General features: G+C 39.1%; 1 protein-coding gene across 2 annotated transcripts in view; it reads left to right on the plus strand.

The window, feature by feature from the left end:
- TSHR (thyroid stimulating hormone receptor) overlaps positions 1-14,650 on the plus strand; it is a 189,741-nt gene that overhangs the window by 153,937 nt on the left and 21,154 nt on the right. The gene's annotated exons all lie outside the window — the stretch shown is intronic.

The raw sequence follows: 14,650 nt of genomic DNA on the forward strand, positions 1-14,650 counted from the left end.
TTCACTGTTAATTCATGGCAAAGTACTTAAAATTATTATGCATTTTTCTTTTTACAAGAAGACAAGTGGGGAAAAAATGTGTTAACCTTTTCTGTGATAAAGTCCCTGTCAGTAATTTTTAACCTGGAAGATATTTTTCAATAACACTTTTATATCTGCTTCTTCAAGATTAAGGTACTACTTCGCCAAGTAATAAGAAAAGTCATTGCTTTTTCAAAGAAACGTATGCTTTAGAGAAAGGCTTTAGAAACAGGTATTTGGAAATATTCACATATTATGCGATTTTCCTGATAAAAAATTGTCAATGCCATAAAAATTCTGTTTGGTTCAAATCAGAAATAGAATTTTAACTTGTTTTTAAATCTTTCAAATTAAGTTTGTTATGAACTAAATTGTATCTGTCTTCCTAAATTCAAATGCTGAAGCCTTAACCTCTAGCATCTTAGTATGTGACTGTATTTGAAGATAGGGTCTGTAAAGAGGTAATTAAATTAAAATAAGGCTGTTAGGTGAGCCCTAATCCAATATGACAGGTGGCCTCATAAGACAAGGAGATTGGGATACACAGAGAGACACCAGGGATGGGCGCTCACAGAGGAAAGGCCACGTGAGGCCACAGCAAGAAGGTGGCCATCTGCAAGCCAGGGAGAGAGGCCTCAGGAGAAGCCAAACTTGCTGACACTTTGATCTTGGACTTGCAGCCTCCAGAACTGTAAGAAAATACATTTCTGTTGTTTAAACCAGCCAATCTGTGGTATTTTGTTACCATAGCTCTAGCAAAGTAATACAGAGTTGTAGCAGGTTTAAAATCCATGTGTATAAAATGTGAAAATGAAACACCTCCAGATCACCTTGCAAAAACAACTGATTGACATCAGAAAATATAAAATTTCATTAAAAGCATGTATTTAATTACTGAATTAGATTGAAAAATGAGAATCTTAGTTTAATAAATGCAGTTAAGCCTGCTCTATTCTTGGTGAAACACCCATCTTTGGTAATTTTTTCAACTAGGACGGCCATTTAAACCAAAATCAAAATAAACTGAACCAAAAGCAGACTTTGAACAGCCATAGCCAAAAGGGTTAAAAATAATTTTCAAAACTAATTAAGCATATTTGATAACATTGCTTTTGCTTTTATGAAACTTTAAAAAATATATATTACTTATCTTCATTGCATTATTTTAAAATGTATGTTTAGTGTGTTATGGTATATATTATATAGTATTACAAAAATACATGTATAGGGTTCATGACTGTTCATATGTTAGTGGTACATACTCAGATATTTTTTACTTATTAATATGTGAGATTGAAAGAATTTGAAGACCAATAGTGTAGACCAGAACCACTCAAAGTGAGTTCATTACAAGGTAAGTGGCTGTCCAGGATATACAGCAAAGCACAGCTTCTTTTTTGGAGAAAATCTTGTCATGAAAATGAAGTCAACCAAACTCAACAGTGTGTTTAGTTGAAGTAGCTGGCTTACATCCAGCATATGCTTCTTATCCTTGGAATGGTAAGAAGCTATTGGCCAATGGGCACCATAGGTTGAGTAGCAGTAGTCTAGATGATTAGCGTCTCCAAATCTGGCTCCTGCCTTTATTTAGTCTTGGTTCCTCTCAAATCCACCCTCCCCAAACCTCTTTGGGTTCACATGCAAATAGAATCTTAAACCCAATACTGGCCTCCCATTCCCCTCAGGATAGAGGTCTTGGTGTGGCTTGCAAGGCATTGCCATAATCTTCAGCTTTGTCTTTTACACTACTTTACGCCTCTGATCAATGGTCCATCCATATCGAACCTCTTAGCTCCCTTAATTCTCCAACCTACTTACACTGTTATGCTAAACTCTTACTCTTCCTACTGTCTGGAAAACCCTGCTATAATCTTGTCTTTCTGATGAGCACCTGCTGGCATTTTAATTCTGCCTTAGAGGGCAGAATTGTATTTCCACAATTCTGGTTCATATTATAATGCCCAAAACACAGTATGAGCTTAATAAATATTTGTGAAATTAATATGGTACCCAATAAATAATTAAAGCACTCTTCTGTAAACACTATAGCATTTAAAGAGCAATCATATTTTAAAGATATTTTAGTCTGTTGTCCTCAAGGGAATGTGTCCATTTCTACTTCTTTGGAAGTGGTCAATTAAACTACCTGCTTGTACTGCCTCGAAGTTGTTTTTTATATTTATGGCAAGATTTTCTACAAGACTCTCCCACCAAGTTAAGAGGATTTGTGAAACTGCCTGAAAATGCTTTCCCTGCCTCTTGGTGGCATTCCAGGTTGTGGAAAGTGACAAAGATGAGGAGTTATACCTGGAGTTGACTCCCAGCCCCATCACTTACTAACTGTAAGACCCAAGTCTCAGTTTTCACATCTGTCAAAACAGGATAAAGTAAGCTAATAAAGTTTAAATAAGATAATAAAGGAACTAAATATATCCTCAATAATGTTAGACATTATTATGATTATTTTCACTTCTTCCTGAACTTTGACACTTCATTATTCTGATCTGTTGTAACCTCTCTGATCACTCCTTCCCCATTTCTCTCCTTAGCTCACTGCATCATTCCTCAAAATGGGGTTCCATCCTGGGTCCTGGCTCTTTTTCCTCTATATCTTCTCCTTTGGTTAAATCATCTGCTCACAAGTATCATGAGAATGTGAATGATTTCTAAGTTTAGGGCCTCATACCTTAGCTCTTATTTGGCCATTCACCCAGCTGAAATTCTTTTCTTGCTCCCTCTCATTCCTATCCAATCCCATCAATCTGGTTAAACTCTCCCTAGCCAGCCTTTGAAAATGTACAATAAGCATTTACTGATGAGAACTTGCTAAGCTTGGGATTCTTCACTGGGAACTACCAGTAGGGGAAGGTCACTACATTAAAGAACAGTGAGTGAAAAGCCTCATCAAGAAGGTGGCAATTCAGAAAATATCTGAAAGAAACAAAGGGGCAAGCCTGGGGACAATCTGAAGAAAGAGCATTTTAGACAAGTACAAAGACCCCCAGGTGAGAATATACCTGGCACATTTGAGGAATAGCAAGGAGGCCATTGCTGCTCAAACAGAGTGAAGTAAACAGGGGGGAAAAGTAAAAGCTGTGATCAAAAAGATGATAGGGTTGAGGAGCAACTTGCAGATGGTCTTAGAGGCCATCATCAGGTCTTTTGATTTGCTCTTTAGATAGAGGGGAAGCCATAGGAGCATTTTGAGCATAGGTGTGTCACAGTCTGACTCAAAGTTTCACAGGAACATGCCGGCTGTTGTGTTGAAAATAAACTGTAGGGAACCAAGTATGGAAGCAAGAAGACCACTTAGGAATATGCCAAAATAATATAGGCATGAGATGAAAGTAGTTTGCACTAAGACAGCAGCAGTAGAGATGATGAGAAATAATCTGATCCTGACTATATTTTTTAAGGTAAAGCCAACAGGACATGCTGATGGATCGGATATAGCAGATGATGAGAGAAAGGAAGGAATCAAGGAGAACTGTAATTATTTTTGACTGAGCAGTTAGGAGAATGAGATCACTATTTCCTGAGATAGGGAAAGTTAGTTTGAGGTCTCATGATGCATGCAAGCAGGCAGTGATATATATGGGTTCAAAAGTCACAATAGGGGTTAGGGCTAGAGATATATTTGAGACTCTTTGGAATGTAGCTGGTGATGAGGGGATACAGGTATAGAAGAAATCTCAAAAAATGAATAGAATTGAGACTTCTGAACTCTCCCCACCAATGTGATTTCCCTGATCCTTTTTTAAACAACATTAAAATGACAGTACTTCTGAGAAAATATAAATACATTAAAAAGCATGTATTTTTAATGACAAAGAGTAGGAAAGGTGATCATGTGAGTAAGTGACGAGTGTCTTCAAAAACCAAGAGAGAGCTGCACGCTAAGTACTTGCATGGGTGAAATCAATAAAATGCAAGCTAATTCAAATCACAAAATCTAGGAAATATTTTATCAATTAAATCTTAAGTGTTCTGCAAATGAGAATATAGGTGACACTGAAGCTGGTCGGTCTCATTCTGCACAGTCAAGCACTACTTCTTACTCATCCCAGAAAAAAGACTAGAATTTGCTTTCTGTTAAAATGTCATCACCAAGACTCAAGGAGAATAAGCACAGTTGGGGTTAGAAGGCAGGTACTGTTCTGAAAACAGGATTATATGAAAATTTACATTCTAAAATGTAAGAATAACAATCCTCTTATCCACTCACTCAACTCATAGAATATTGGCAAAATGTATACCCTCCAAGTAAGAGATGAGAGTACTGAGGAAGCTGACAGGCCCAAGGAAAAGAAAAAAAAAAAAAAACCTACAAAAAGAATCACTGTGGGGGAGGAGCCAAGATGGCCAAATAGGAACAGCTCCGGTCTACAGCTCCCAGGGTGAGCGATGCAGAAGACGGGTGATTTCTGCATTTCCATCTGAGGTACCGGGTTCATCTCACTAGGGAGTGCCAGACAGTGGGCGCAGGTCAGTGGGTGTGTGCACCGTGCGCGAGCCGAAGCAGGGCGAGGCATTGCCTCACTCCGGAAGTGCAAGGGGTCAGGGAGTTCCCTTTCCTAGTCAAAGAAAGGGGTGACGGAAGGCACCTGGAAAATCGGGTCGCTCCCACCCGAATACTGCGCTTTTCCGATGGGCTTAAAAAACAGCGCACCACGAGATTATATCCTGCACCTGGCTCGGAGGGTCCTACGCCCACGGAGTCTTGCTGATTGCTAGCACAGCAGTCTGAGATCAAACTGCAAGGCGGCAGCGAGGCTGGGGGAGGGGCGCCCACCATTGCACAGGCGTGCTTAGGTAAACAAAGCAGCAGGGAAGCTCGAACTGGGTGGAGCCCACCACAGCTCAAGGAGGCCTGCCTGCCTCTGTAGGCTCCACCTCTGGGGGCAGGGCACAGACAAACAAAAAGACAGCAGTAACCTCTGCAGACTTAAATGTCCCTGTCTGACAGCTTTGAAGAGAGCAGTGGTTCTCCCAGCACGCAGCTGGAGATCTGAGAACGGGCAGACTGCCTCCTCAAGTGGGTCCCTGACCCCTGACCCCCGAGCAGCCTAACTGGGAGGCACCCCCCAGCAGGGGCACACTGACACCTCACACGGCAGGGTACTCCAACAGACCTGCAGCTGAGGGTCCTGTCTTTTAGAAGGAAAACTAACAAACAGAAAGGACATCCACACCAAAAACCCATCTGTACATCACCATCATCAAAGACCAAAAGTAGATAAAACCACAAAGATGGGGAAAAAACAGAACAGAAAAACTGGAAACTCTAAAAAGCAGAGTGCCTCTCCTCCTCCAAAGGAACGCAGTTCCTCACCAGCAACGGAACAAAGCTGGACGGAGAATGACTTTGACGAGCTGAGAGAAGAAGGCTTCAGACGATCAAATTACTCTGAGCTACGGGAGGACATTCAAACCAAAGGCAAAGAAGTTGAAAACTTTGAAAAAAATTTAGAAGAATGTATAACTAGAATAACCAATACAGAGAAGTGCTTAAAGGAGCTGATGGAGCTGAAGACCAAGGCTCGAGAAATACATGAAGAATGCAGAAGCCTCAGGAGCCGATGCGATCAACTGGAAGAAAGGGTATCAGCAATGGAAGATGAAATGAATGAAATGAAGTGAGAAGGGAAGTTTAGAGAAAAAAGAATAGAAAGAAATGAGCAAAGCCTCCAAGAAATATGGGACTACGTGAAAAGACCAAATCTACGTCTGATTGGTGTACCTGAAAGTGATGGGGAGAATGGAACCAAGTTGGAAAACACTCTGCAGGATATTATCCAGGAGAAATTCCCCAATATAGCAAGGCAGGCCACCGTTCAGATTCAGGAAATACAGAGAACGCCACAAAGATACTCCTCGAGAAGAGCAACTCCAAGACACATAATTGTCAGATTCACCAAAGTTGAAATGAAGGAAAAAATGTGAAGGGCAGCCAGAGAGAAAGGTCGGGTTACCCTCAAAGGGAAGCCCATCAGACTAACAGCGGATCTCTCGGCAGAAACCCTACAAGCCAGAAGAGAGTGGGGGCCAATATTCAACATTCTTAAAGAAAAGAATTTTCAACCCAGAATTTCATATCCAGCCAAACTAAGCTTCATAAGTGAAGGAGAAATAAAATGCTTTACAGACAAGCAAATGCTGAGAGATTTTGTCACCACCAGGGCTGCCCTAAAGGAACTCCTGAAGGAAGCGCTAAACATGGAAAGGAACAACCGGTACCAGCTGCTGCAAAATCATGCCAAAATGTAAAGACCATCGAGACTAGGAAGAAATTGCATCAACTAACGAGCAAAATAACCAGCTAACATCATAATGACAGGATCAAATTCACACATAACAATATTAACTTTAAATGTAAATGGACTAAATGCTCCAAGTAAAAGACACAGACTGGCAAATTGAATAAAGAGTCAAGACCCATCAGTGTGCTGTATTCAGGAAACCCATCTCATGTGCAGAGACACACATAGGCTCAAAATAAAAGGATGGAGGAAGATCTACCAAGCAAATGGAAAACAAAAAAAGGCAGGGGTTGCAATCCTAGTCTCTGATAAAACAGACTTTAAACCAACAAAGATCAAAAGAGACAAAGAAGGCCATTACATAATGGTAAAGGGATCAATTCAACAAGAAGAGCTAACTATCCTAAATATATATGCACCCAATACAGGAGCACCCAGATTCATAAAGCAAGTCCTGAGTGACCTACAAAGAGACTTAGTCTCCCACACATTAATAATGGGAGACTTTAACACCCCACTGTCAACATTAGACAGATCAACCAGACAGAAAGTCAACAAGGATACCCAGGAATTGAACTCAGCTCTGCACCAAGAGGACCTAATAGACATCTACAGAACTCTCCACCCCAAATCAACAGAATAGACATTTTTTTCAGCACCACACCACACCTATTCCAAAATTGACCACATACTTGGAAGTAAAGCTCTCCTCAGCAAATGTAAAAGAACACAAATTATAACAAACTATCTCTCAGACCACAGTGCAATCAAACTAGAACTCAGGATTAAGAATCTCACTCAAAACCACTCAACTACATGCCTGCTCCTGAATGACTACTGGGTACATAACGAAATGAAGGCAGAAATAAACATGTTCTTTGAAACCAATGAGAACAAAGACACAACATACCAGAATCTCTGGGATGCATTCAAAGCAGTGTGTAGAGGGAAATTTATAGCACTAAATACCCACAAGAGAAAGCAGGAAAGATCCAAAATTGACACCCTAACATCACAATTAAAAGAACTAGAAAAGCAAGAGCAAACACATTCAAAAGCTAGCAGAAGGCAAGAAATAACTAAAATCAGAGCAGAACTGAAGGAAATAGAGACACAAAAAACCCTTCAAAAAATTAATGAATCCAGGAGCTGGTTTTTTGAAAGGATCAACAAAATAGATAGACTGCTAGCAAGACTAATAAAGAAAAAAAGAGAGAAGAATCAAATAGATGCAATAAAAAATGATAAAGGGGATATCACCACCGATCCCACAGAAATACAAACTACCATCAGAGAATACTACAAACACCTCTATGCAAATAAACTAGAAAATCTAGAAGAAATTGATAAATTCCTCGACACATACACTCTCCCAAGACTAAACCAGGAAGAAGTTGAATCTCTGAATAGACCAATAACAGGATCTGAAATTGTGGCAATAATCAATAGCTTACCAACCAAAAAGAGTCCAGGACCAGATGGATTCACAGCTGAATTCTACCAGAGGTACAAGGAGGAAATGGTACCATTCCTTCTGAAACTATTCCAATCAATAGAAAAAGAGGGAATCCTCCCTAACTCATTTTATGAGGCCAGCATCATTCTGATACCAAAGCCGGGCAGAGACACAACCAAAAAACAGAATTTTAGACCAACATCCTTGATGAACATTGATGCAAAAATCCTCAATAAAATACTGGCAAAACGAATCCAGCAGCACATCAAAAAGCTTATCCACCATGATCAAGTAGGCTTCATCCCTGGGATGCAAGGCTGGTTCAATATACGCAAATCAATCAATGTAATCCAGCATATAAACAGAGCCAAAGACAAAAACCACATGATTATCTCAATAGATGCAGAAAAGGCCTTTGACAAAATTCAACAACCCTTCATGCTAAAAACTCTCAATAAATTAGGTATTGATGGGACGTATTTCAAAATAATAAGAGCTATCTATGACAAACCCACAGCCAATATCATACTGAATGGGCAAAAACTGGAAGCATTCCCTTTGAAAACTGGCACAAGACAGGGATGCCCTCTCTCACCACTCCTATTCAACACAGTGTTGGAAGTTCTGGCCAGGGCAATTAGGCAGGAGAAGGAAATAAAGGGTATTCAATTAGGAAAAGAGGAAGTCAAATTGTCCCTGTTTGCAGATGACGTGATTGTATATCTAGAAAACCCCATTGTCTCAGCCCAAAATCTCCTTAAGCTGATAAGCAACTTCAGCAAAGTCTCAGGATACAAAATCAATGTACAAAAATCACAAGCATTCTTATACACCTACAGCAGACAAACAGAGAGCCAAATCATGAGTGAACTCCCATTCACAATTGCTTCAAAGAGAATAAAATACCTAGGAATCCAACTTACAAGGGATGTGAAGGACCTCTTCAAGAAGAACTACAATCCACTGCTCAAGGAAATAAAAGAGGATACAAACAAATGGAAGAACATTCCATGCTCATGGGTAGGAAGAATCAATATCGTGAAAATGGTCATACTGCCCAAGGTAATTTATAGATTCAATGCCATCCCCATCAAGCTACCAATGACTTTCTTCACAGAATTGGAAAAAAACTACTTTAAAGTTCATATGGAACCAAAAAAGAGCCCGCATCACCAAGTCAATCCTAAGCCAAAAGAACAAAGCTGGAGGCATCACACTACCTGACTTCAAACTATACTACAAGGCTACAGTAAGCAAAACAGCATGGTACTGGTACCAAAACAGAGATATGGATCAATGGAACAGAACAGAGCCCTCAGAAATAATGCCGCATGTCTACAACTATCTGATCTTTGACAAACCTGAGAAAAACAAGCAATGGGGAAAGGATTCCCTGTTTAATAAATGGTGCTGGGAAAACTGGCTAGCCATATGTAGAAAGCTGAAACTGGATCCCTTCCTTACACCTTATACAAAAATCAATTCAAGATGGATTAAAGACTTAAATGTTAGACCTAAAACCATAAAAACCCTAGAAGAAAACCTAGGCATTACCATTCAGGACATAGGCATGGGCAAGGACTTCATGTCTAAAACACCAAAAGCAATGGCAACAAAAGCCAAAATTGACAAATGGGATCTAATTAAACTAAAGAGCTTCTGCACAGCAAAAGAAACTACCATCAGAGTGAACAGGCAACCTACAAAATGGGAGAAAATTTTCGCAACCTACTCATCTGACAAAGGGCTAATATCCAGAATCTACAATGAACTCAAACAAATTTACAAGAAAAAAACAAACGTCCTCATCAAAAAGTGGGCGAAGGACATGAACAGACACTTCTCAAAAGAAGACATTTATGCAGCCAAAAAACACATGAAAAAATGTTCATCATCACTGGCCATCAGAGAAATGCAAATCAAAACCACAATGAGATACCATCTCACACCAGTTAGAATGGCAATCATTAAAAAGTCAGGAAACAACAGGTGCTGGAGAGGATGTGGAGAAATAGGAACACTTTTACACTGTTGGTGGGACTGTAAACTAGTTCAACCATTGTGGAAGTCAGTGTGGCGATTCCTCAGGGATCTAGAACTAGAAATACCATTTGACCCAGCCATCCCATTACTGGGTATATACCCAAAGGACTATAAATCATGCTGCTATGAAGACACATGCACACATATGTTTATTGCAGCATTATTCACAATAGCAAAGACTTGGAACCAACCCAAATGTCCAACAAGGATAGACTGGATTAAGAAAATATGGCACATATACACCATGGAATACTATGCAGCCATAAAAAATGATGAGTTCATGTCCCTTGTAGGGACATGGATGAAATTGGAAATCATCATTCTCAGTAAACTATTGCAAGAACAAAAAACCAAACACTGCATATTCTCACTCATAGGTGGGAATTGAACAATGAGATCACATGGACACAGGAAGGGGAACATCACACTCTGGGGACTGTTGTGGGGTGGGGGCAGGGGGGAGGGATAGCATTCGGAGATATACCTAATGCTAGATGACGAGTTAGTGGGTGCAGCGCACCAGCATGACACATGTATACATATGCAACTAAGCTGCACAATGTGCACATGTACCCTAAAACTTAAAGTATAATAATAAAAAAATAAAAAAATAAAAAAGAATCACTGATAGTCTCCCAAAGTCACCATAGTAATGCCCATCAGCCAATAAGCTTCCACACACAGAGCTTCCCATAGGCCTCCCTTACCAACAAGAACAGACATCCAAGAACCAGCAGACCTTTGAGGAAATCCATTGACATGAAAAATGTCAATGTCTTAGAGTTTTCAGTATACAGATCTTTCACCTCCTTGGTTTAAATTTATTCCTATTTTTTGTTTTGTTTTGATGCCATTATAAATGGGATTGTTTTCTTTGTTTCTTTTTCTGATAGCTTATTGTTTGTTTATAGAAACACAACGGATTTTTGTAGGTTGACTTTGTATCCTGTAACTTTACTGAATTCATTTCTTAGTTCTAACAGGTATTTGGTGGAGGCTTTCCAATTTTCTTTATAAGATAATGTCATCCACACTCAGAAACAGTTTCTCTTCTTTCTTTAGGATTTGGACACCTTTTATTTGTATTGCCTAATTGTTCTAACTAGGACTTCCAGTACTATGTTGAATAGATGTGGTGACATGAAAAACAAGGACTAGAATAAACAGAAAAAGGAACTTGGAAGGAACAGAAACAATGCAAGAACCAGAAGAAAACTTTCATGAAAGTTATAACAAATATCCTCAGCGAGACAATGTTTTACATGTGCAAAATAATTCCTTATACAGGAATATTCAGAAAACAATAAAAGAGCTTTTGAAAATTAAAAACATGAAAGCCAAAACCAAAAAAGTAAGCAGAAGTTGTTAAAGATAAAGGGAAAAATGGCACTCAGTAGAGACAGCAAAAAAATATGAAATAGAGGAAAGAAAACACATGAACATTAGAAATTCAAGCCACGAGGTCCACAACCCAACTAACAAAAGTTTTAGGAAGAGAAAACAAAAACTGAAAAAGAAAATAGTGTAGCAGATTTCCCATTAATAAAGAAAATGAATTTTCAGAATAAAAAGACCCACAGAGAACCCATATGGCAAAAAAAAGAGTGGGGAGGCATGAAGGTACATCATAAAACATGAAATCAATGGGATAAAAATAATAAATTAAAGGCGTCTAGACAGAGAAATCATGTGGCCTGTGCAGGCTGGAGAATCGGAATGCCATCAGCCTTCTCAATGGCGACACTGAAGAAGACCATAGATAGAATACACCTTTTGAATTCTGAAGGGAAAGTCATTTCCAAACTACCAATCAAGTATGATTGATAAAATAAAGATATTTTCTCACATGCAAAATCTCAAAACCTTGATTTCCTATTCACCTTTTCTTGGAGAATAAACCAGGAAAGAGAAAAATGAGGACTTTGTTAAAACAGTGATCAACACAGGAAAGAAGCAAATAGAATTCCCAGGATGACCACAAAGGGAGGTCTGAGGAGTCTTGAGAACATGATGTCTACATCAGAGCTGAAGAATGAAGACTCCAAGAGGAAGGTCTTCTAGAAATAAAAGAGGGTTGGCTGGGCACGGTGGCTCATGCCTGTAATCCCAGCACTCTGGAAGACAGAGGCAGGCGGATCACTTGAGGTCGGGAGTTTGAGATCAGCTTAGCCAACATGGTGAAACTCCATCTCTACTAAAAATACAAAAATTAGCCAGGCATGTTGGTGCATAATTGTAGTCCCAGCTACTTGGGAGGCTGAGTTAGGAGAATCGCTTGAACCCAGGAGGCGGAGGCTGCAAGTGAGCCGAGATTGCACCACTGCACTCCAGCCTGGGAGACAGAGCAAGACTCTGTCTCAAAAAAGTAAAAGGATTGATAGATTATTTGATGGAATTCATTGTGTGAAAAACTGGTTTGAGATGTGTTTTCTTTTCTTTTTTTTTTTTTTTTTTTTTTTTTTTTTTGAGACGAAGTCTTGCTCTGTCACCCAGGCTGGAGTGCAATGGTGCGATCTCAGCTCACCGCAACCTCCACCTCCCGGGTTCAAGCAATTCTCCTGCCTCAGCCTCCCAAGTAGCTGGGATTACAGGTGCCAACACCATACCTGGCTAATTTTTGTATTTTTAGTAGAGATGGGGTTTCACCATGTTGGCCAGGCTGGTCTCGAACTCTTGACCTCAGGCGATCCACCTGCCTAGGCCTACCAAAGTTCTGGGATTATAGGTGTGAGCCACCGCTCCTGGCCTTGGGAGGTGTTTTAAAGAACATTGGAGCATGTAGAAAACTTAGCAAGAGGTTTGTTCAAACAAAGACACCCAAATAAAAAGAGAGAGACAGATGGACATCTTATGAAAAAAAAAGCAAACAGTTACATGACAAAGGAAATATGCAAAGTTGCAATAACCACAGTACTGAATATGGGTTTAACCAAATATGTCACAAAACTATTTCAGGAGAGTAGAGGAGTGTGTCAGGAGAGGAAATGTGTAGGGGTGAGGGATGATAAAAGAAAGCCAAATCCTCATCTTCTATAGTAGAGAGTCAGCGGATAAAATCTAAAAACAATACATCAAGAAATACTTACACTTATGGAAGGAAATACCAGAAGTTAAAAGGGGTTACTTCTGGGACATCAGACACCAGACTGCAGAGAAGGGCTGCCTCTTGTATTAACAAGCTTCCAGTATAATTTGCTTTTTAAAAATAGGTCCATGCATTATTTTAATAAAAATTAGGCTGGGCGTGGTGGCTCAGGCCTGTAATCCCAGCACTTTGGGAGGCTGAGGGGGTGTGGATCACTTGAGGTCAGGAGTTCAAGACCAGCCTGGCCTACATGGTGAAACGCCGTCTCTACTGAAAAATACAAAAATTAGCTAGGCGCGGTGGCAGGCGCCTGTAATCCCAGCTACTCGGGAGGTTGAGGCACGAGACTCGCTTGAACCTGGGAGGCAGAGGTTGCAGTGAGCCAAGATTGCACCATTGTACTGTAGCCTGGGAGACAGAGCAAGACTCCGTCTAAGAAAAAAAAAAAATTAACACTTAATTTAATAACAAAGCCACAAAGCATAGGAAGAGAAGACAATGGAGATGTCAGCATGTGAGAGGTCAATAGGAGAAAAGTAAGAAATGAACAAAGAAGAGTCCAGTCTCATTCCTGAACTTCCAAGCATAGTTGTTGTCTGAAAATGAATTTGTTAACTAATCATACATAGACGTGTGACGTCTCTTTAATTCTTGTCTTGATCTTTTGTCAAAATCTCCATTATTTTTTCCCACATAGCTTCTTTCCATAATTAGATTTTAAGATCCCAGAGGAAATAAGTGGTGTCTTATACTTTTTATAACCTTCCTGCCTCAAAACAGAAGACAGAAAGTGCTCAATAAATATCGGATGAATTGTAACTAAATATCAAATAGCCATGATTTCATTGTCATTTGTTGTCAAAGCCAAACTTCGAAAATCGTAAACTCCATCTAAAGAAAAGAGAATCAGATGCCATATATATTTCTGCCTTATAAAGGTTTTTGAGGGACAATACAGTCATGTCTAATAGTCAACAACAACAAAAAAATCAAACTTACCCACTTAATCATCGTTTTTCAAGGTCACTTCTCAAAAGATAATCTAATTTAAAGCAGGTGCAATATCTAGAGTCAGAGGATCTATTATCCAATATTTGCTGTTTTTCAAAAAGACATAAATTTAGTTTGGAAGTATAATAAGGTTTTTTATTGATTGATTTTTAATCAAGATATGCAATCTCATTTTCCATTTTTATACTTTCCATTTTTGATTACCTTGTTTTCTTTTTATCTTATTTTGAAAGAGAAGTGCTTGGTGTTTTAAATCTCAGAGGAAAGAACACACTGAAATGCAATGCCTTTCATAATAATCAGAGTTCTCTAAATTCTAAATTATGTAACCCACTTTAATATAGCATTTAGCATATTGTTGAGTAAGTACCTCCTAAGAAGAGGAAATCTCTGTAATAATATCCTTGAGTTTGCATTACAGGTATCAGCATAAATAAACTTCAAAAACACACTTTTCTTGTTTTTAGCTGATCAAATTAATTCAAGGGTCATGGCACTGTCATATTTCTTTGGTTTCTTTTTTTTCTTTTTCTTTCTTTTTTTTTTTAAACTCTTCATGATCTTCACAAGATAATACTATTAGGTGGCTGAAAATTTGTGGCAGAGTCCTTACCGGCATGCCTGAAAGACACAGGTGAATACACGATTTTCTAGGATGATCCTGAGCAAACTTATATTTTAAATATAATTTGCATACAATAACATACACAATTTTTTAAGTGTACAGGTTGATGCGATTCAACAAAACTATATTACTCTAGCCTGATTAAGACT

The sequence above is a fragment of the Pan troglodytes genome, chromosome 15, assembly GCF_028858775.2.
Source record: "Pan troglodytes isolate AG18354 chromosome 15, NHGRI_mPanTro3-v2.0_pri, whole genome shotgun sequence".
Taxonomy (NCBI): Eukaryota; Metazoa; Chordata; class Mammalia; order Primates; family Hominidae; genus Pan; species Pan troglodytes.